This window comes from Homarus americanus, unplaced genomic scaffold (genome assembly GCF_018991925.1).
Source record: "Homarus americanus isolate GMGI-L3 unplaced genomic scaffold, GMGI_Hamer_2.0 scaffold38036, whole genome shotgun sequence".
Lineage (NCBI taxonomy): Eukaryota > Metazoa > Arthropoda > Malacostraca > Decapoda > Nephropidae > Homarus > Homarus americanus.
This window is the reverse complement of record NW_024720991.1, coordinates 718-25,316: the sequence shown is the minus strand read 5'-3', so window position 1 is coordinate 25,316 and position 24,599 is coordinate 718. Positions and strand designations below refer to the sequence as shown.

General features: G+C 44.8%; 1 long non-coding RNA gene across 1 annotated transcript in view; it reads right to left on the bottom strand.

Moving 5' to 3' along the window:
* LOC121861296 overlaps nucleotides 1-24,014 on the bottom strand; it is a 130,889-nt gene extending 106,875 nt beyond the window's left edge. The window contains exons 1-2 of the long non-coding RNA XR_006088004.1: nucleotides 23,808-24,014; nucleotides 22,950-23,219 (exon numbers count right to left, since the gene is read on the bottom strand). This is a non-coding gene — a long non-coding RNA (uncharacterized LOC121861296). The remainder of the gene's footprint in view (nucleotides 1-22,949; nucleotides 23,220-23,807) is intronic.
* Nucleotides 24,015-24,599: the final 585 nt, after the last annotated feature.

Here is a 24,599-nt window from a genome sequence, read left to right as displayed (position 1 = left end):
TACATACATACATCTCTATTTGTTTCTACCTATCTATATACATATCAATCTGCCTATCTACATGTATTTCCATGTATACATTCATACACATATACATGGGGCCACCAGCCTGTGTCATATAGTGAGTGTGTCAAGGTGCCACTTACTAGGGAGGGGAGGGGGCGACGAATCCTGGCACTGTTCCTCTGTTGGTACGCGTGATCAGATGGGCTGTTCGTGTTTGCAGCCCGCAGGTCAAAATACGTCCCCAGCAGGCAGGCACGGCGGAGGAGGAGGAGGAGGAGGAAATAGAATGTCTAAGTGGGGGAAAGAGGAGGAGGAAAGGGGAAGTCAAAGTGGGCGGAGGAGGGGGAAGAAAGTGAAGTCAAACTGGCGGAGGAGGAAGTCAATGTGTGAGGAGTAGTAAAGAGGAGGAACGGGAGGGACTCACTAACAACGGGAGGAGGAGGAACGGGAGGGACTAACTAACAGCGGGAGGAGGAGAGATTACTAAAACCAGGAAATGGAGGGAGGAGGGATTACTAACAGCGTGAGGGAGGATGAGGAAAAGGAGAAAAGGAGGAAGAGGAAGGAGGAAGGAGGAGGAGGAGGAGGAGCAGGAGGAAGAGGGAGGAGGAGGGAGGAGGAAGAGACAGCCAGCAGTACCAAACATGATGGATAGACAGAGTTGTAACCCGAGCTTCAACTTCCGTCTAGTAGCTTCTTAGGACCCCCCCAAGATTAAAGTTTCGAACACGTGGAAATTTGATCTTAAAGTGACGTGGGGAGGGGAAGGAGAGGGAAGGGGGAAGGTGGGGGGGAGGCGGAAGGTGGGGGAGGGAAGGTGGGGAGGGAAGGTGGGGGGGAAGGGAAGGTGGGGAGGGGGGGAAGGTGGGGGAGAAGAAGGGAAGTGGGGAAGGGGAAGGTGGGAAAGGTGGGGAAGAGGGGGAGAAAGGGGGGGACGGTGGGGGAAGGTGGGGAAAAGGGGAAAGGAAGGTGGGGAAGGGGGAAAAGGTGGGGAAGGGGGTAATACTGGTAGTGGGTGGAAGGGGATAGGGGTGGACATGGGACACGGCTCCCCCCCCCCAGGCGTAGGACACAGGTGGAAAGACAATCAGACACGGAAGGTGTAGGACACAGGTGGAAAGACAATCAGACACGGAAGAGATAGATAGAAAGATAGAGATAGAGAGACAGGCACACACGCCCTTCCGGGTTACGTTACAGCCAACTATGACCACAGTGACACTTGTTAACTCCGGGTCACACTTCCTCATGCTCTACCAGTCATTAAATACATTCCTTTCACATTTATTCTTGCATCAAATTTATCACCTTCTTCTCAATAGGTCATATTTTCACCTTCACTCTTATACACTTTCATCCTTTCTCACTATTTATCACTTTTATTACCATTTCATTATGCATTTTTTTTTCTTCTAATTATACAACATTTTTCTGTAATCTAAATCTAGTCCCTTTTTTTTTTTAATAATTCACAAGAAAATATAATTAGTTTCTTTTTAATTATTCACTCACTCGGGCTTCCATAATTTGCCAGGCATAATAATTTCTCTGTGATAATTCTTTACTCGCTTCACCCCAGCCATTAATTATACAAACTTCTGACAATGATTATTTTCCCGTCTTTTAAATTTTTTTTTTGTTTTGTTGTTTAATTATTTATTTTATTCATTCATAAATTCTAGAGAGTTGGTGTAAAATATTTGGTACGAAATATATACGGTATAAATAGTTCGTCTGGGTTGGTTTATTGCAATACTTTCACACACACACACACACATACACACACACACACACACACACACACACACACACACACACACACACACACACACACACACACACACACACACACACACACACACACACACACACACACACACACACACACACATATATATATCGGTCAACTTCACACACCATCAAACTCTCACTTTCTCTGTCTGCGTCTAATTGTCTGTCTGTCTGGGCACATACCTGGTCACGCCTGTCTATGACGTCACAACACGGAACACCCACCAACCTGGAACAACAAGACAAAGACCAACACTGATCAGGTGACCTTTGACCCTCCTGAAGACGTGATAATACGAAGTGATCCCCTGAAGATTAGTCTACCTTAACTTATTTCTACATGATGATTAAACACCCTTACGTTACCTGGGAAAGGTAGGTTAGTGTTAGGTTAGGTTAGGTTAGGTTAGGTTAGGTTAGTGTTAGGTTAGTGTTAGGTTAGTGTTAGGTTAGGTTAGGTTAGTGTTAGGTTAGGTTAAAGTTAGGTTAGGTTAGGTTGGGATAGTGTTAGGTTAGGTTAGTGTTAGGTCAGGGTGCTTATTTGTCAGGTGAAATAAGCTGGGTGTTAATTCTTCAGGTGATCCAATAAAAGTATAAATATTTAAAGAGTTTCATGACATAGACAAGTCCAGTGCTATGAGGGACACGACACTGACCATACCCCCTGTTAACACACACACACACACACACACACACACTAAACCCAGCCACTGATCCACTAAGCTCCAAAGGTTCCCATAAGGCTCCAAGAGTTTCCCAAGTTAGAACACTGAGCGATAGTTCCTGAATACGAAATGGCCATTAAAGCAACACAACAGCAGTACGACGACACAAGCTTGTTAAGGTATACGGAGGGATGGTCTCTTAGCTTGTTGCTTAATATGAGATAATGTTTTGTATGGAACTGTGTGGAGGAGAAGGTGGGTATGCTGGGGGTGTGTGGCTGAGGGAATATACTGGAGTGATGTGGATGTGGTACTGGGTGGAGTGTGGGATGTGGTACTGGGTGGAGTGTGGGATGTGGTACTGGGTGCAGTGTGGGGTGTGGTACCGGGTGGAGTGTGGGGTGTGGAGTCTCTTTGTATCGCCAGGTATAGTGAGTCATGCGTATATTTATTTGTTTGTTTATAATATAGTGTTAATATGGGTAGTGTTATGATAGTGTATGGCTAAGGTGTCTTATCTCACACACACACACACACACACACACACACACACACCTACCTTGTACCAAATCTAATCTCACTTAGTAGGCTAACACACCTGTCTATACACCTACACCTGCTGCTACACCTACCGTCACCACCTATACCTTCACCTACTACCACATCTTCCTACACCTACTGCCACACCTGTCTACACCTGCCACCACACCTGTCTCCACCTGCCGCCACACCTGTCTACACTTAACACCACACACCATCCACTTGTAACTCCCCTCACCAGAACAATTCATTTAGCGTCTTTCCGCCAGCCATCAACAACCCACTTCCTGTTCCGTTCTCCTTCCCATTATTTCCTCACCTGACTTCCCTCTACTTCCTGCCTCTTCCTCCTCCCTTCATCCTTCTATCCTCCTGATTACCCTCCCATCCTTCCCTCTTGCCTCCTTCATCATCCCATTCCCATCCTCCCATCCTTCGCTCTGCCTCGTTTACCATCCCATTCCCATCCTTCCATCCTCACTTCCTTTCCCCGTCACCCTCCCATCCTCCTGACTACCTTCCTCCCCCTCCCATCATCCTGACTACCTCACCCCCCCTAACCACCTCTCTCCCCCTTTCCCCTTATTCTCCCCTCACTACCTACCCTCTTTTCCGTCTCATTATTCTAATTTCCAACCAAATTTCAGACATCTTAATTATAAAGTTCTGAGTTATATATCTACCTGGACTGGAGAGAGAGAGAGAGAGAGAGAGAGAGAGAGAGAGAGAGAGAGAGAAGGTGAGACACACACATTCGCTTCCTCCCATGATAAGAAATACACTTCCCATCTTCACCTTGTTGAGAGATATAGGACGATAAGAAACTGGTTACAAAAAACTGTAGTAGTAGTGTAAAAAATATGGCAAAAAATTGAGAGGATTTAAATGTGGCTTTAGCGAATGTCTAATAAATAAATAAAAATAGCTGTCAGGTTAAGTTAGAGTTAGGTTAGGTTAGGGTTAGGCTGGGGTAAATTAGGTTAGCCCTGGTTAGGTTAGGTTAGGTTAGGTTAGGGTTAGGCTGGGGTAAATTAGGTTAGCCCTGGTTAGGTTAGGTTAGGTTAGGTTAGGGTTAGGCTGGGGTAAATTAGGTTAGGTTAGGTTAGGTTAGGTTAGGGTTAGGCTGGGGTAAATTAGGTTAGCCCTGGTTACACAGGTATCTGCCGACCTAGAGCTGGACGTGTACTGAGGGGAGATCAAGTGTAAGTAAATGTTTATCAGTGTTGGTAAATATTGGTCATTCCCAGCAGCAGGTCCTCCTGTTTGTGTGTGATCTCTTCCGCCGGGACCCTAAGAATGTATGTATGTATGTATGTATGTATGTATGTGTGTGTGTGTGTGTGTGTGTGTGTGTGTGTGTGTAGGTAGGTAGGTGTGTGTCCGTCCTTTAAGTGTATGTGTCTGCACGAGGTATGTGTGTCTGTGTATAACGAAGTCTGTGTTGTTGCTTTTCATGTGTACACGTATTTGTGTACATGCGCGTGATCCAACTGAACACACACACACACCGCCAAATATAATTCACTCCTCACATCAACCGCTGGGAGCTTTAGGTCATATCTTACACACCACCTACCCTCAAATACAGGTAAGTGTGAGGTGCGGTATGACCTCACCCCATACCGTAGCCACGCATTACTCGTCAAACCGCACAAAGACCGCAGCCATCACCACTAAACCGTTGCTTCTGATGTGTGAACCTTGGGTATTTCGCGCCGCCCAACACTGACACGCCCGTCATGTACCACCACTCATAAGACACGTGTATCATAACTCACAATCATGCGCTAACAAACTCACAAGAACACCCCCCCCTCCCCCCACTCCAGCTGTCTCCTACCTCATAAAGACACGTGTATCAGAACTCACTCACAAGCTCACAAACGTCAAAATACACCAGTGCTCACATTTTTACTCACACACTCACAAAGATCCCTCACCCCACTTCCCTTATAAGTAGCATAATTATCAGTGCTCATAAATCATGCTCACAAGGATCTCACCCCACCGGCAGCTCTCACACAAGCTCACAAGCCCTGTTCTCACAATGTCATGGCAACTCAAAATAACAATCCTTCAAATAGTAATATAGTCAGCATTAAATGAGAGAGAGAGAGAGAGAGAGAGAGAGAGAGAGAGAGAGAGAGAGACCGCGAGTAAAGGTGAAAGAGAAAAATTTATAAATAGTCAAGTACGAATCCTTTCAATTATCTTTCTTGTACTACTCTAAGATAATTAAACTACATATAATATATAAGTAAAAAATATATATATATAAAAGGTTGCGATTCATTTCGGTTCATTTCATTTCCTCTGGTCGTGGTTTTTTTTTTTCAGTAACATTCTTAATTGATTCGAGCGTTCGATCATGTTACTCTGAGATAACGAACGGTTGTGGAAATAAGAAGGAACTGGGAATTACTGAGAGGAAACTGAAGCCTGAGTACGATAACTTAAATCTGAGTGTACGACGACTTAAATGCTAGAGTACGATGACTTAAACCTGAGTACGATAACATAAATTTATAAAGTACAATGACAACACCATGAGTACGATGACTTAAATATCAGAGTACGATAACAACCCCAAAGCACGATGACTTATAAGACCCTAGAGTCATACACAGGCAGTCATCAGCGTTCAAGTCCAATACAGAAGAGAAATATCGACTGAATTTACCATGAATCGTAACGTGAATCAAGAATCGCGAATCAGACAGAATGATGGGTAAATCCTAAATTAAATCGGGAGGTTAAAAAATGTGGAGTAAAAATCGGCATTAACAGATTTCGATTAGGTCTTATTAGGTTAGGGTAGAAAACGCGGAAATTCACTGCAAAAAATCGGAAAATTTACTGCAAAAAAAAGAAAATTCATTGCCAAAAATGGGAAATTGACGACAAAAACGAGAAACTCACTGCAAAAACGGAAAATTCACTGCTAAAGAAAAGAAAATTCGCCACAAAATACGGCAAATTCACCGCAAAAAAAAAACCTACACAGTTTTAAGGGGAGACTCGAAAATTACTCCTCCCACATCTTTTTTTCCACCAAGTAAATTTTCCAGCTTCATATAAACCCCATGTGTGGGTGAGTGTTGCGTGGGAGGAGTCAAAGAGGAGGAAATAATGCCACTTACTTTCACTGAGTTCAACAAGACGTCAAAATCTCTCTCACACACACACACACACACACACACACAAACAAAACAGTTATGCCCTCACATTCTGCACTAACGTTAGCTTGTGTGTGTGTGTAGTCAAGCAGCAAATATTCATGCTAATAATAACCTAACATCCGGCAGACACGAACGTACATATACAGCAACGTACAGGTTATGCCGTCATACTAACAGGTACATACGTAACACGCACACAAAAGCTTTAACCTAGCTGCAACAGTTCACGCCATCAACAACAAATAGTCAAGGTCATGTTTATTATGGTTTACTCCGGCAATAACAACGACAAAGAACCTCAAGTGGTCTCTCTCTCTCTCTCTCTCTCTCACACACACACACACACACACACCAGTATCTCTCATATCTTTTAATAACTCAACTGATGAACTAATTAACAAACCCCGTCACTTAACCCCCCCCTCCACCCCTCACAAATGTCCCTCCATCATCACCTAAGCATGGCGGGTGAATACTGGAGACAATAAATAAAATTACTTACATATATATATATATATATATATATATATATATATATATATATATATATATATATATATATATATATATATATATATATATTGCTACATACACGACCAACTTAATCTGCCACAAATGAAAGTATAAATGTTGCGTCACGAGGTCAAAGTTGTGTGGCTGCTCTCACTGGTGACACTCGACCTTGGTTTAATCGAGGGGGAGGAGAGGGGAGAGGGGGAGGAGAGGGGGAGGGGGAGGAGGGAGAGGTGGGGGGGAGGGAAGGGGGGAGTAAATTGAGGAGCGCAATTTTTACCGCCTCTGTGTTGTCGTTCACTCGATATACTGTTTATAAACACTTGAGTCAGGAGACAGAGGCGTGGACAGGACGTCTGCTGTCTCCCCTTATACCTGCTGACTGATACTGTTGTCCACACCTCCATACTCAAACCTTTTATAACTTCACAGTCGACATCTTGAGGTTAAGTATGACTGAACAAAAACAAAACTGGCCAATCCATTTATATACAGCTGGCCTTGTGACTCAGTTAAATTAAATAGTTAATTTGTGTATGTCACATTGTTGTTCAACTCTCCCACAACTCAATTACCGATGAAGCTTTAAACTGATAAATCCTTATGATGGTTGAGAAAGAATGGTCAAAATCCCATCGTTAAAAAGGGGACGAAAGTTAAAACTGTCAGCCAAAGGTATATCAAAGAGGCTGAGAAAATACGAACCTTCTACCCAGTTTTATGTTTAATCCAAAATTCTACCCTTGAAAAATACTGCAACACTAAATTGCGAGACGTGAAATAACACACACATTAAACACTGTAAAAAGAAGCGGCGCAATTCGTACACGTGAGGGAGGGTTCCACTGCCGGGTTAGGGGCGGTGTGGAGGCAGCACACTGAAGATTATACTGTACCTTCTGTTCACAGGGAGACAGCGTGACTGGCAATATACTCTTCCGCCTTTCGTTTCCCCCAACTGTAAAGTCAGCAGCACATTTTGCAGCGGGGTCGAATAGGGACGCCCTAATAAGCGGCTGTTCGCGAGACTCGAACCAGCGACTGTTGAGATGGGAGGCGAGTGCTGTGCTGCTAGCCTGTACCTCTTCAGCAGCGGCTCACCAGTATACAGAAAAAGCGCCATTATTCCCGGTGTGGGACTTTTTTTTTTAGGTTGTCAGAACGTGTTAAAAACAATATGACTTTAACAATTCCTTCACGGCGTGTCTGATTGGCTTGGTTAGAGTGAATATACAAGGTGGTGAGGTTTAAACGTGGACCTACTGACTGACTGCCTGATCAGCAACACCCCGGATAGGAGAAGCCTTGAGAAACAAATAAACAAGTTGTGAAATAACGCACTAAACGGATATTTCTGTCTCAAGATGTTTTGGCTTGGACAGGTTGAAGTAACAAGTCTAGATTAAGTTGGAAAATATTCAACAATAATCTTCTAATGGTGACGTTTTTCCCCGACTGAATAAGAGACGAGACCCGCGGGAAACTCACCATCTAGGCCTACACCGTACCTCTATAAAAGAAGGGAGAGAGATACCCCACTCAGTCTTCACCGCTTGATGGAAGAGGTCAGTTTTGTTACCGTTTTTCAGCGTCAAAAACCCTCTTGTCACTAACTGGCGGCGCCGTTGACACTGTCCCCTTTAAAAACAAAATTCCCGAAACTGATGAACCAGAAGACGTTTATGCAAGCCTAATTAACACAGTCAACCAATTAGCACGTTCACGAAGGGTTAATTCTCAAAACGTTCCTTCACACATAAGAAAAAACGAAATTTGGTAGTAATCATTCTTTACCATCTACAGTAACTATAACACGGTATACATTATGTCGTCTAAACCCTATAGGAATGATTCAACTTCCTCCTATCATACACAGATAAAACCAGAATACTTAAGACTTTGCAACATATACTATACACCTGCAGGTAAACAGCGAAAAATTTCCTGTGCCTCCCCCAGTGTGACAGGGTAAAGCTAAAGCACTAATACCGAGGTTGGTGTAGTGTATTAACAAATTATTCCGGACTAACCAAGAGGAATATATATTATTTTTTTAGCTTTATATACAAAAACACTAAAACAATGACAACCTGAATAGTAAAATCCAAGAGCATCATATTGTAATCCCGAATAGTTGTATAAAAAAATTCTATAGTCGTACAAAATTGTATTCTGGTCATATATTTTGTTCTTTTTTCTGAGAGGTATTAAATTAACGAGGTGAAATACTACGCCATAAAGACGCTCAACACGACAAGCAAATACATACTGGCGGGAGCTTCAAGGCTGACCTCTTCAGTATGCCGGATCAGCACCGCGGTGGAGAACACGCCACTTTACAACTTGTGCATAGCGATTAGCACCAGCCTAGTCATTTAAAAGTTGACAATACAGATTACGCATACTAACAGCCTCGTTGAATGGAAGTTGACTTTACTGATTACCTGTACGTACAGTAACAGCTTTGTCACTTAGGAGTTGACTTGACTGATTATACAAGGTTACAGTGTGGTTGTAGTGTAGAAGATGACTTGACGGATTATACTGACTATACAGCCTAGTTTTAGAGAAGATGACTTTACGGATTACCGGTACGAGCCTACAGTCATTTGGAGGTTGAATTCACGCACTAGACAAAGTAACATCAGAGTTGTTTATTTATTAACCTCAGAGAATAAACAAAACAACTTTACGGTTTACAAGTAATAAGAAAAATAAAAAAATATCGACCTTACCACCAGTTCCCCGCAGTTAAAAGTACTGTATCGTCGTTTTGTGGGTCATTATAATTCAGGATAGGCAGCCCCACCTCTACTACCTCCTGCACGTAATAGCTAAAAACCAACTCCGGGGAAATTCTACTCTAAAACGTATTGGAATGACTGACCAGAGTCTTTCACCAAGCCATATCCTGAATGTCAATTGGTATTTCCATCAACATTGTGTCCTTCATCGATGACTCAAGAGGACATGAGGATTAGTCACCCCAGTTTATTACACCTTAACGATAGCTACCCGAGGCGGTTAAGTGAGGTTAGATTTAATTTAGATTATGTTAAATTAACTTAAAGGTGGTTAATCTTAAGGTGAAATAAGTTGGGGAGTTAATTTTCAGGTGATCCCTGGATTTGTAACTGTCCCACTATAGTTCTTCTACTCGTTTAAACAAGGACTATGACATCATTGCCAAGTTTACTATTAATAGTCACTTTGGCACAGTGATTTATTAATCTTAAAAGACGGTATTACCAACAAGTTCTTTTGCTGGTTTACGATAAAAACACTACCCAAATTTCTCGGATATCAGGCACGGCCGAAATAATTTAGTAGGGTTCTCGAATAAAAAATTAAATAGTAAGAGTAATGGAATAAAATAGTAAGAGCAATAAAATAAAATAGTACTAGCAATAGAATAAAATAGTAAGAGCAATAAACTGAAATAGTAAAAGAATAAAATAGCATAAAATGGCCGCCACGAGGAATAAAATAGCCGCCACGAGGAATAAAATAGCCGCCACGAGGAATAAAATAGCCGCCACGAGGATACTAAACACGGACAACTACAACTTACTCGATAAAACTTGGCTGGTTTCAGGGGGACCTCGAGTCTGCTCTCCTTCCCTCTAACTCTTTTATCTCGTCGATCAAACTGAAAAGATTTTAGTCTCCTGGTCCAAATTTCCTCCTGGGTGACACTACACTTTAAAGGAACTTAATTTCCTCCTCTTGAAAAATTCCAAAAGGTTAATACTATTTCTTTTATTTGATGGTAAACAGGAGAGGAATTCTTGGCCTGAGTGTGTGTGTGTGTGTGTGTGTGTGTGTGTGTGTGTGTGTGTGTGCGTGTGCGTGTTCTAAATTGTTAAAAGCTTCACCAAATAAACCGCAGTTCTCTTATTAAAAAGTTTTCGCGTGTTAAGATCTTGATAAAGTTCCTTCAGAGTGTATCTCCTTAAAACAGACTGGAGTAAATACGCTGGTGTGAGAAATACCAGCTTAAAAGAGCTTAGTGGAGCACAAGACTGAATATCGCGCTGCGGGTATAAGTTCTGAAGGGATGGAGGTGGAGATGAAGGGGAATGGAAGGGAGGAAGGGTGAAGATGGGGGACTGAGACGAGATCCCCCCCCCTCCCCCCCAACCTCCTGAAACTAACTTCGGGGAAAAAAATTATATAAGAGAGGATAAGGGCTTAAAAAAGTATTATCATCGACTCAATCTTTAGAAAGTTCGTATAAGTTCCCATGTAATCATTTCTCACTGGAACCGCGACGGCTGTAAGCGGTGTCGCGGCCATCGCTGGACCAATCACCACCACCATCATGTTACGCTACAGAAACAAACATAACTATACCTTAAATTAAAATATCACTCAGGATTGTTTATTTTCCCGACTATCAAACTACCTGAGGCTTTTCCAACGTCACACATAATAACACAGATAAAAAACTAAACTAGTGTGTGGTCATAGTTCATCTCAGTGGCTTCTTTATACACTGGGGGTAGACTCTCTCAAAGGTATGGTGGACTGCAAGAGTGACGATGCTACTACCTGTACAGTCAGTAAGTACATTCTAGTCAACCATGTACAGTACTTGGGTAGACACGTCATCCTTCTTCTCCTGGTTCTGGTATAATATTTTAAGCGATGTCTTTAGCTCAGGAGGTGACTTAATGTTTAATTCATGAACCTAAAACTGTCTTGGGTGATAAAGGCCGAGAGAGAGGAGGCTCAGGGGGGACGGCGGGGCGGTGGGAAAGTGGTTTTTTGACAGCAGGAAGGTGAAGTGAAGTGCATTTTAACAGCAAGATGGATGAAGAATGTGGATGTTGGCTACTGGAGGTTGGAAGATAGTGGATGTTGACGGCAAGGTGGTGAAAGATAGTGGGTGTTGACGGCAAGGTGGTGGAAGAAAGTGGGTGTTGACGGCAAGGTGGTGGAAGAAAGTGGGTGTTGACGGCAAGGTGGTGGAAGAAAGTGGGTGTTGACGGCAAGGTGGTGGAAGAAAGTGGGTGTTGACGGCAAGGTGGTGGAAGAAAGTGGGTGTTGACGGCAAGGTGGTGGAAGAAAGTGGGTGTTGACGGCAAGGTGGTGGAAGAAAGTGGGTGTTGACGGCAAGGTGGTGGAAGAAAGTGGGTGTTGACGGCAAGGTGGTGGAAGAAAGTGGGTGTTGACGGCAAGGTGGTGGAAGAAAGTGGGTGTTGACGGCAAGGTGGTGGAAGGAAGTGGGTGTTGACGAGAAGAAAGTTGTAAGAGAATGAGTGATGCTGATAAGAACTTACAAGAAAACAGGCGGTGATGGTGATGACAATCTTCTAACGGGAGATGACAGTGAGGAGGTGGAGGTAGGTGGGTAGGGGGGGGGGAGAAAGCATTTGTCGATGGCAGGTGACGAATAAAAAAAAATATTCCTATTGGCGGAGCGGCAGCGAATGTTGACGACAGGCTGGTGGAGGAAGATGGTTGCCTGCTTCTTTATGGCCTGACAGAGCATGGCCGTGGAGACTGATGGAAGTGGAGGCCTGCAGATGCGAGAGGGAGCGAGGGGGAGGGAGGAAGGATGATGGAGGAAACGTGGAGGGTTGGAGCCAGCCAGAGGAGAGAAGCAAGGGAGTGAGAGTGACGTGTGTGAGTGGGGAGAAAAGAGCGGATCGAGTGGAGGAGGAGGAGGGGAGGGAGGGAGGGGAAGCCGGAGGAGGAAATGTAAGGATGATCCTATGCTGGGAGGAGGAAATGTAAGGATGATCCTATGCTGGTGAAACAAAACCCCGGCCCTTCACATACCGCCCACCTGAGCACGCCCATGAGCACCTACACCTCCCACCACCTACTCTACTATACTGCCACCATCAAGCGACGGTGGCAGGGCAAGATGGCTGACTGACTGGTAGGATACAAGACACAAGGTATAGGCCTGGGGGAGACTCCTGAGGGTGGATGCGTTGCCATGACAACAGCCAGAGAGCGACCACCGTGTCACTCCATCGCCTACCCACCCTCCCCTCACCCATCCCTCATCCCAATAACACAGAACCTCCAGCTAACCTTTCACTGCCCTGCTATATCAGTTCCCCGAGGAGGAGGAGGAGATGGGGAGGGAGATGGGGGGGCTAAGAGTGTAGGGAGATGAGGGAGGGAGGAAAACATAACTGACCTTACCTAGCTTGTGGTCCTGGACGCTCATTCCTCAAAGCCACAACATCAATATGAGCGTTGCTACACGTAATGAAGGTCAGGTACAATAACTCATGGTACAGGTACACTATAAGCTAAGGGAAGACGGAGGAGAGGTGGGCGGAGGGGGGGTGGGGCGCGGCAGGTTTTGCACGCTTACAAGACGAGAAGTGATGCACACACACACACACACACACACACTCAGATCTGACGCTGTATATAATAACATCTATGCATAATCCCGAGACGGTCTAAGACGATTAAGAGAGGATGACAAAAAAAAGAGGAAGATAATTATTGTACACAGTGATAGATAAACGACATATAGTCCCGTAAATAGATACATAAACAGTAACTAAGGAACACACTATGAGAGAAGTGTACACATAGTAGAGTCAAAGGTACACACACTGAGAGAATTGTACACATAGTAGTCATAATTACACACACATTGAGAGAATTGTACACATGGTAGTCACAGGTACACACACACACACCGAGAGAAGAGTACACACGGTAAGATGAAACTAAACACGGGGGGAGGGATGAAGTTACACACAGTGAGAGGACATACACGGGGTGGAGGTAAGAGTACATAGGGTGGAGGTAAGAGTACAGAAGGCGGAGGTAAGAGTACACAGGACGAAGGTAAGAGTACACAGGACGGAGGTAAGAGTACACGGGGTGGAGGTAAGAGTACACAGGACGGAGGTAAGATTACACTAGGTGGAAGTAAGAGTACACGGGGTGGAGGAGGAGGAGAAGGGGGCAAAACACACTGGAAGTCTCGGAATAAATGGAGGATAAATATTTACACAACCACTGAGCAATTTTATACAACCCTGAATTAATTAAGTCATATTAGGTTAAAAAGCCCAGGTGAAAACACAAAGGACCTGATCTAAATGTACCACGTCGGTAACATTACATCAGGGTATGTACGATAATTCTGTCGGCTAAGGCATAGAAAGTAAAGTAGGAGAGACATTCTATAACTAAAAAAAAATAGTAGTAATAGTAGTAATAGAAAAAAAATAATATTAATAGTACAAAATCCTAACCTAACCTAACCTAACCTAACCTTACCTTACCTAACCTAACCTAACCTTACCTAACCCAACCTTACCTAACTTACCTACCTAACCATACCTAACCTAACCATACAACCAACTTACCTAACCCAACCTAACCTTACCTAACCTTACCTACCTAACCTAACCTAACCTAACCTAACCTAACCTAACCTAACCTAACCAAATCCATCTTACCTAACCTGACAAAAGATTAAGATCACCAACAGAAATCAACAAAGAAGAGAGAGAGAGAGAGAGAGAGAGAGAGAGAGAGAGAGAGAGAGAGAGAGAGAGAGGGGGGGGGCTGTAATACATGATACCAGACAAATGGCTCAAGGGAGATAACAAACATAATGAATAATGACGTAGGGAGAGAGGCAGAGGAGAGGGGAGAGAGGGGGGAGGAGAGAGTAGAGAGGGAAAGGGGAGAGAAGGAGGAGAGAAGGAGGGGAGAGATAATTCAGTATACGCTTGGGAGAAGTAAAATATACTTGGGGAGATAATCAGGGAGATAAAAAAATAATGGCGTACATGAGGTGTCGGATGAGAGAGAGAGAGAGAGAGAGAGAGAGAGAGAGCATTGGTTTAAACAGAGGAATTTAAACCAGTATTCATATCACGAACATAAACTACAGTTTCTACCTACTTATTACTTTAGATAACTCACCTACCTAATGCTAACTCTAACGTAATGCAACCTAACGTAACCTAACCTACGCTAACCTAACGTAACGCTAACCTAACCTAACGTAACCAACCCTACCTAACGTAACGTAACCACCACACCAACCTAACGCTAACTCATCCAATTTAACCTACGCAACCTAACATCACTAACGCTACCTAACGCTAACGTAACGCTAACCTAATATAACGCTAACCCAACTCAACGCTAACCTAAAGTAAGTAACACCCTACCTAAGTCGCTATCTCAATGTAACGTAACGCCTTACTCAACGTATAACATAACGTAAAGTTAACGTAACGTTAACATCCTCGCAATCTAACGTAACGTTAACCTACCCAACGTAACGCTAACCTAACTAACGCTAACCTAACGTAACGCTAACTCTAACGTAACGCAACCTAACGTAATCACACCCATCTAACGCTAACTCAACGTAACGCTAACTAACCTACAACCTACTAACCCAATCATAACACCTACCCACAATTTATCGTAACCCAACGTAACGCCAATTAACTCAATACAACCTAACGTAACGTTAATTCTATCTACCCTCAACGTAACGTTAACCCAACCTAATAACACACTTCAACGTAACACACCACCCTAATGTCGTATCGCAACTTATTACCACTTAAATTCTTCTAATCAAAGTAGATCTAACCTAACGTAATTCAAACTAACTAATTACTTAACTTAACTCAACCATTCCAGTTAAAGCGTTTGTGCTGTTTTGGCCATCAGGTGAAATAAATTGGGGATGGGGGGGGATGGGGAGGGATGGGGGGGGGGGGTGGGGGGTGTGGGGGATGGGGGGGGGGGTAATCTTCAAACAATCGGCTGTTTCCACCAGACTATTCCAAGGGAGGGGGGCCTCCCTACCTGTACACCTGACCCACGACGAAACCCCTGATCAACCACACACACAACTTTTTAGAAACACTGCACCAACCCAACCAAACCAACCACCAAACCACCCGACCTGACCAAACCATCAGACCAGACCAAACCCCAACCCCAATCCAACCAAACCAAACCAACCAAACCACCAAACCTAACCCCACCCGACCTGGACCAAACCAACCAAACAAAACCAAACCCGACCAAACCAAACCCGACCAAACCAACCTGACCAAACCCACCCGACCAAACCAACCCGACCAAACCACCCAACCAAACCCAACCAGACCAAACCTAACCCGACCACCAATCAAACCACCACCAGACCCAATCAACCAGACCACCAGACCAACAAATTGAACCTAACCAAACCAAACTTAACCAAACCCGACCAAACCCGGTCAAACCAAACCACCACCACCCAACCAAACCCAGACTCAACCAACCCGACCTGACCTGACCTGACTTCACCCCACCCCAACCAGACCTAACCAAAACCTAACCAAACCCAACCTAACCTAGCAGAAGGTACGGCTTGTTCACTGCTGAGGAAAAAATTAATTGGTAACGTTACTATTTTTTTCTATATTTCCTGGGAAAAAAAATGGTGGGAGTCCCCAGCTAGTGTGGGTGTAACTGAGGAGATGGAAGAGATAGTGAGGGGGGAGATGGGAGGAGATAGTGAGGGGGAGATGGAAGAGATAGTGAGGGGAGATGGAAGAGATAGTGAGGGGGGATGGTAGAGATAGTAAGGGGAGTGGAAGAGATAGTGAGGAGGAGATGGAAGAGATAGGAGGAGGAGATGGAAGAGATAGTGAGGGGGAAGATGGTAGAGAGTAAGGGGGAGATGGAAGAGATAGTGAGGGGGAGATGGAAGAGATAGTAAGGGGAGATGGAAGAGAGTAAGGGGAGATGAAGAGAGTAAGGGAGATGGAAGAGATAGTGAGGAGATGGAAGAGATAGTAAGGGGAGATGGAAGAGAGTAAGGGGAGATGGAAGAGATAGTGAGGGGAGATGGAAGAGGTAGTGAGGGGGAGATGGAAGAGATAGTGAGGGGGGAGATGGAAGAGATAGTAAGGGGAGATGGAAGAGAGTGGGGGAGATGGAAGAGATAGGAGGGGGAGATGGAAGAGGTAGAGGGGAGATGAAAGATAGTGAGGGGGGAGATGGAAGAGATAGTGAGGGGGAGATGGAAGAGATAGGGGAGGATGGAAGAGAGTAAGGGGAGATGGAAGAGAGAGGTGAGGGGAGATGGTAGAGAGATAGTGAGGGGGAGATGGAAGAGATAGTGAGGGGAGATGGAAGAGATAGTGAGGAGATGGAGAGATAGTGAGGGGGGGAGATGGAAGAGATAGTGAGGGGAGATGGAAGAGATAAGAGGGGAGATGAAGAGATAGTGAGGGGGGGAGATGGAAGAGATAGTGAGGGGGGAGATGGAAGAGATAGTAAGGGGGAGATGGTAGAGATAGTAAGGGGGAGATGGAAGAGAGTAAGGGGGAGATGGAAGAGATAGTAAGGGGGAGATGGAAGAGATAGTAAGGGGAGATGGAAGAGTAAGGGAGATGGAAGAGAAGGGGGAGATGGAAGAGATAGTAAGGGGAGATGGAAGAGAGTAAGGGGAGATGGAGAGATAGTAAGGGGGAGATGAAGAGATAGTAAGGGGAGATGGAAGAGATAGTGAGGGGAGATGGAAGAGATAGTAAGAGATGAAGAGATAGTAAAAGAGAGGGAGGAGATAGTAAGGAGATGGAAGAGAGTAAGGGGAGATGGAAGAGATAGTAAGGGGAGATGGAAGAGAAGGAAGGGGGAGATGGAAGAGATAGTGAGGGGGAGATGGAAGAGATAGTAAGGGGAGATGGAAGAGATAAGGGGAGATGGAAGAGATAGTAAGGGGGGAGATGGTAGAGAGTGAAGGGGGAGATGGAAGAGATAGTGAGGGGAGATGGAAGAGATAGTAAGGGGGAGATGGAAGAGATAGTAAGGAGGAGATGGTAGAGATAGTAAGGGGGGGAGATGGAAGAGATAGTAAGGGGGAGATGGGAAGAGATAGTAAGGGGGAGATGGAAGAGAGTAAGGGGGAGATGGAAGAGATAGTAAGGGGAGATGGAAGAGATAGTAAGGGGAGATGGAAGAGATAGTGAGGGGGGAGATGGAAGAGGGAGGGGGAGGATGGAAGAGATAGTAAGGGGGAGATGGAAGAGATAGTAAGGGGGAGATGGAAGAGATAGTAAGGGGGAGATGGTAGAGTAGTAAGGGGAGATGGAAGAGAGTAAGGGGGAGATGGAAGAGATAGTGAGGGGGAGATGGAAGAGATAGGGGGAGATGGAAGAGATAGTAAGGGGGAGATGGAAGAGATAGTAAGAGGGGGAGATGGAAGAGATAAGGGGGAGATGGAAGAGATAGTAAGGGGGAGATGGAAGAGAGTAAGGGGAGATGGAAGAGATAGTAAGGGGGAGATGGAAGAGAGTAAGGGGGAGATGAAGAGAGAAGGGGGAGATGGAAGAGATAGTAAGGGGAGATGGAAGAGGAAGGGAGATGAAGAGAGTAAGGGGAGATGGAAGAGATAGTAAGGGGGAGATGGGTGTGGGGTGGGAGATGGAAGAGATAGTGAGGGAGATGAAAGAGTGGAGATGGAAGAGAGTAGTAAGGGGGAGATGGTAGAGATAAGGGAGATGGAAAAGATAGTGAGGGGAGATGGAAGAGATAAGAGAGGGGTGGGGGAGATAAGAGATAAGGGAGATGAAGAGATAGTGAGGGGAGATAAGAGAGTATGAGATGGAAGAGATAGTAAGGAGATGAGGATAGAGATGGAAGATAAGAGAAAGGAGATAGAGTAAGGGGAGATAAGAGATAGTAAGGGAGATGGAAGAGAGGGGGAGATGGAAGAGGTAGGAAGGAGAGGGGAGATGGAAGAGATAGTAAGAGATGTAGAGAGTAAGGGGAGAAGAGATAAGAGGGGAGATGAAGAGATAGTAGAGATGGAAGAGATAGTAAGGGGGAGATGGTAGAGAGTAAGGGGAGATGGAAGAGATAGTGAGGGGGGAGATGGAAGAGATAGTAAGGGGGGAGATGAAGAGATAGTAAGGGGGAGATAAAGATAGTAGAGATGGAAGAGATAGTAAGGGGGAGATGGAAGAGATAGTAAGGGGGGAGATGGAAGAGTAGTAAGGGGAGAGATGAAGAGAGTAAGGAGATGGAAGAGATAGTAAGGGGAGATGGAAGAGATAGTAGAGATGAAGAGATAGTAAGGAGATGAAGATAGAGGGGGAGATGGAAGAGATAGTATAATGGAAGAGATTGGGGAGAGAGATAAGAGATGGAAGAAGTATAGTAAGGGGGAGATGGAAGAGATAGTAAGAGAGAGTAAGGGGAGATGGAAGAGATAGGAGGGGAGATGAAGATAGTAAGGGGGAGAGTAAGGAGAGATGGAAGAGAGTAAGGGGAGATGGAAGAGATAGTGAGGGGAGATAGAGAGTAAGGGGGAAGAGATAGTAAGGGGGAGATGGTAGAGAGTAAGGGGAGATGGAAGAGATAGTAAGGGGGAGATGGAAGAGATAGTAAGGGGAGAAGATAGTAAGGGGGGAGATGGAAGAGATAGTAAGGGGGAGATGGAAGAGATAGTGAGGGGAGATGAGAGAGGAAGAGATGGGGGTAGGGGAGATGGAAGAGATAGTGAGGGGGAGATGGTAGAGAGTAAGGGGAGATGGAAGAGATAGTGAGGGGGAGATGGAAGAGATAGTGAGGGGAGATGGGAGTAAGGGGAGATAAGAGAGGGGGGGGAGATGGAAGAGAGAGGGGGGGAGAGTGGAAGAGAAGGAGGGGGAGATGGTAGAGAGTAAGGGGGAGATGGAAGAGATAGTGAGGGGAGATGGAAGAGATAGGAGGGGGGGAGATGGAAGAGAGTAAGGGGGAGATGGAAGAGAGGAAGGAGTAAGGGGGAGATGGAAGAGATAGGAGGGGGGAGATGGAAGGATAGAAGGGGAGATGGAAGATAGTGAGGGGAGATGGAAGAGATAGTGAGGGGGAGATGGTAGAGAGTAAGGGGGAGATGGAAGAGATAGTGGAGGGGGAGATGGAAGAGAGAGGGGGAGATGGAAGAGATAGGAGGGGGAGATGAAGAGATAGTGAGGGGAGATGGAGAGAGTAAGGGGAGATGAAGAGATAGTGAGGGGGGAGATAAAGAGATAGTGAGGGGGAGATGAAGAGAGTAAGGGGAGATGGAAGAGATAGTAAGGGGGGAGATGGAGAGAGTAAGGGGAGATGGAAGATAGTGAGGAGATGGAGTAAGGGGAGATGGAAGAGATAGTGAGGGGGAGATAGAGATAGTGAGGGGAGATGGAGAGAGAAGGGGAGTGGAAGAGATAGTGGGGGGAGATGGAAAGATAGTGAGGAGATGGAAGAGATAGGTAGGGGGAGATGGAAGAGATAGTAAGGAGATGGAAGAGATAGTAAGGGGAGATGGAAGAGAGTAAGGGGAGATGAAGAGATAGTAAGGGGAGATGGAAGAGAGTAAGAGATGGAAGAGATAGTAGGGGGAGAAGGGAGATGGAAGATAGTAAGGGGGGAGATGGAAGAGATAGTGAGGGGAGATGGAGAGAGTAAGGGGAGATGAAGAGATAGAGGGGAGGGAGATGTAGAGATGGAAGAGATAGGGGGAGATGAAGAGATAGTAGGGGGGATGGAAGAGATGAGATGGAAGATAGTAAGGGGAGATGGAAGAGATAGGGAGATGGAGAGTAGTAAGGGGAGATGGAAGAGATAGTAAGGGGGAGATGGAAGAGATAGTAAGGAGTGGATAGGGAGATGAAGTGGGGAGATGGGAGATAGTGGGAGAAAAGATAGTAAGGGGAGATGGAAGAGATAGAGGGGAGATGGAAGATAGTAAGGGATGGAAGAGATGAAGAGTGGTAGGGGATGGAAGAGATAGTAAGGGGGGATGGAAGAGATAGTGAGGGGAGATGGAAGAGATAGTAAGGGAGATGGAAGAGATAGTAAGGGGAGATGGAAGAGATAGTAAGGGAGATGAAGAGATAGTGGGGTGATGGAAGATAGAGGGGGGAGATGGAAGAGATAGTGGAGATGGGAAGAGATAGTGGGGAGATGGAAGAGATAGTAAGGGGAGATGGAAGAGATAGTAAGGGGAGGTAAGAGAGTAGCATACACTGGAGAGGATGAGAGACAGGAGAGAGAGGAGAAGATACAGTACAGTTTAACCTCCATTTAACGGACTATATGAAGAAAAAGTCCGTTATATCGAGGGTCCGGTAGATGTAAGACCTCCATCAAACGAACTATGTAATTAGAAAGATGAGAGTTCGTTATATAGAGGGTCCGGTAGATGTGAAACTTCATTTAACGGAGCATGTGGAGAAAGACGTCCGCTATATGGAGGTTTCACTGTACACGGAGAGATACTTTACCTGGAGATAGGTACATGAGGGTACACGTACATGATTAGACGATGTACACAGAACACGTACATGATTACACGATGTACACAGAACACGTACAAGGAGACGATGTACACAGGAGAGAACACGTACACAGTGAGATGTACACAGAATAGAACACTGGAGGTAATGTACACAGGAAGATTAGTACCGTACAGGAGGCAACGGTGTACAGGGAGAGGACCAACCATGAGAGTGCTGTGTGAACCTCGGGGGAGAGAGAGTAAAATTGGGGAGAAAGTGAAACTGGGGAGTAAACCTGGGGAGAGACTGAACCTTGAAGGAGAGTGAACCTGAGGGGAGAGAATAAAGACTGTATAAGGGGAGATTCAGTACAACGGGGAGATATAATGTACAAAAACAGAACAGATAATGTACAATGGTTTCACAACATACAGGGGAGATTATAATGTACACACGGGGAGGGGAGGGCAGGGCTGTACTTGGTGAGGGGGGATGTTGATGTACCTGCCTGAGACACGGTGAGGGGCAGGGGGGGTGAGAGGGGAGAGGAAGGGAGGGGTGAGAGGGGAGAGGAAGGGAGGGGTGAGAGGGGAGAGGAAGGGAGGGGTGAGAGGTAAAATTCGTACCTTGATAATATTTAGGTCCATTTGAGAGAAAACAGAAGCAGAAAATCAATCATTATTCAAGTATGGTTCTATTTACTCTTCATTCTGATAATGTTTTTTTTTTCATTAGTTTGTATATTTAGTTTTCATCCTTAGTCTATCTATACGTTTTTATATAATCATTAAGGCTTATTATTAACTACTGAACAGATTCCATTAAAGAAACATATAAGTACCCAGTATGTTTAAAATATAGATATCCCAACACACTAGGTCACAGTTTAGTCCATAATACCCAAGGTTTAAATGGCTAGAAACTAAAGGAAAACCAATTTGCTGTAACGTTCACGAATAAACAAACTTTTACGTCAAAATGTTATTCGTTGTAGACAAATGTCGTATACTACGCAGTTAATTCCAGAAGTCTATTAATAATAATGTATATCCTGTGGCAGGCTTATATCCCCTCTCTCCATGGCGCGACACTTGCCAGTAGAGAGGGTGTAACTAGCGCCCTCCCTCCCCTTCCATGGTGGCGCAGTTCGATACAAGGCTCACGGTCACGTCTGCCTCACCCCACTTGCCAGGGCCAGCCAGGCTTTACTAACGTGAAATATAAGCGAATCACACACACAAAAATCCACTATTTTTTATCACTTTACCATAAACTGGGTCACGTTGTAACCCAAATATATACTGTACTTAAGGCAGAAAAATATTGTATAGTGGTATAGAAATTCAATATCATGTTGGTATTCGTGTCATGAATTAACTAATATCACAAAATGAAGACTCAGAGAGGAGTTACATCTACATATATAAAACTCTTCAATAACCATTTAGCTTTTAAAGGAACGATCACTTGCCAAGCTTCGACTCATAACTTGGGTAATAAACTCAGGCTTGAATGGATATTACCATGATTGACAGCTTAACCGTGATAGTATCTCACCTCCGTTCATCTTAAAGTTACACACGGAGCAAAAGGATATGAAACACAGCATAAAAATGTTTATTGACGTTTCAGAAGTTTAGACATTCGACATTACCTAATATTACTTTCCGCCAGGGTTGCAATTAGTATACTTGTGAGAATTTGTTAATTACCTTACCTGTTCACCTCTTGCCAATAAGGTGGGGGAGTGGGTCGTTCTTGCTGCTGTCTCCTTCTTTATAACAGGACCACAAGCTAATCTAAGTCTAAACTACTGATGACTGTACCTCTTGTGTATCATGTTACCTATCCTGCGCCAGCAACTCCAGTCGTAGATAGATAAGAACTTGATACAACCTCGATTCACCCAAAAAAAAAAAAAAATCTCGGGGTTGTATCGAGTCACGTAACATGGCATTAATTGTATAGAGGTAACATATCATTATGTAAGAGGCAAATTGTCATACCTTTGATGTGAGGAAGAGAGAGAGAGGAGATGGTCGTCCCAAACGTTGGCTTGGTACGTTGGTTCAATACTAGACTTGGGCTCTGGGGGGGTGGTGGTAGACGGTGCTGACTGACCTGAGTTATATTGTCTTTACAGCACTTCAGTCACAGTTTACGCTCGATCGACAGTACTATCTCTGATACACGTTTTCGGATTAAATGATTACAGTAGTCTCGTCAATATATAGTTTTAAGTTTTTATATAAAGTTTTTTTTGCTTGTTTTTTTTACTGGAAATTAGAAAACACGATTAGCATACTAGGGTACTGCCATAACAGCCTATACTAATTCAAAAAGACATGCCTCACAAAAATATATATCAAGATGATTTTTGGAAGCCACAGACCGAATGTTAAAAATATCCCGTTGATTAAAGCGGTTCAGGTGAGTACAGTGTTTATAAACGTTAGTGTGTGGTGAGCTGTGGGAGTTTGTGAAGGACAGTACACCGGTGTGGTGGTCAGGACAGGTAGACGGCCAACCTGTGCACTGTTCACACGGGCCCAGATGACAGGTTCCTGCACACGTCTTTTGCTCAAGAAAATCAATGGATGACTGCTGGACATTCCGATGCTCAACCACGATTAGCAGGGAGTAAGGTACACTTCTCTATATCACCTGTCACGCAAGCAGTATCAGTATAGTTCTATTGATTTTAAATACTGCTCTTTCGCACCTTGTTCTGCGTCCGAGATGTTTTTCAGAAAGTGCTGTTTTGGAACGAAATATACACTTATTCAGTGATTGTTCTACTCCAAATTTTACCTCAGCATGCGAACTTCAACTTAGACTTCACTAAACAAATTAACAATTCTCACTTAGCCACTTGATTCCTTTGGTTTATCACATGTTCGGGTGGGGACAGAGCGTTAAGGTACCACTCCGTCTTGCCGCCCGGCGATGACTGAACTGAACCCAGGATGAGATGGTCGGCGTGGCGTGGCTAAGCAGGGTGTCGAGTAACGATTTTTCCTGCTGTTTCCCAGGACAAGCTTTGAGCTAACTATGTAAGGGTTTAACACTTCTCTATTCTATACTCTTGTAACTTTTAAACGAAAGAGAAAATAGTGCAAATAACAAGTGAAAACCCAGCTCGAGAATGGCTGGCGGAGGGGAAGAACCCACCGCGTCGACGCTATGGACTGCGCACCACTCGCTCGCATAACATTGCGAGGAAACGCGGCTTCAAGCAGCGTCCCAGGACCAGCGTCAGTGCTGGATCCTGGGCCCCCCGCAGCCCTCGCTCACCACCACACCACAACACGTCCCCTTCAACCCCCACCCTGCCTCCCCTACCACTTCCTCCACATTAAATCCCCTCTACCACCTACACCCTACTTTCCCGAACCCTCGCTGGACACGCTGGGTCAATCCCCGAACACCTTGCCTCTCGTGTCAATCCATATCACCATCGCCATGTCAGTCCATCCACGGGTTACCTTCTATAGTTAGGTCAACCATCCATATCCTACCCCTTCAACCACCTACTCCACCCCCTTCCTGTGCCCTGTGTCACCTATTCGACTCAAGTTGGTTGTGTATAATACATCTGCCAAACTCTACTTCACCTTTACTCATCACCACTTCACCTACTACCACAGTTCCTCCAA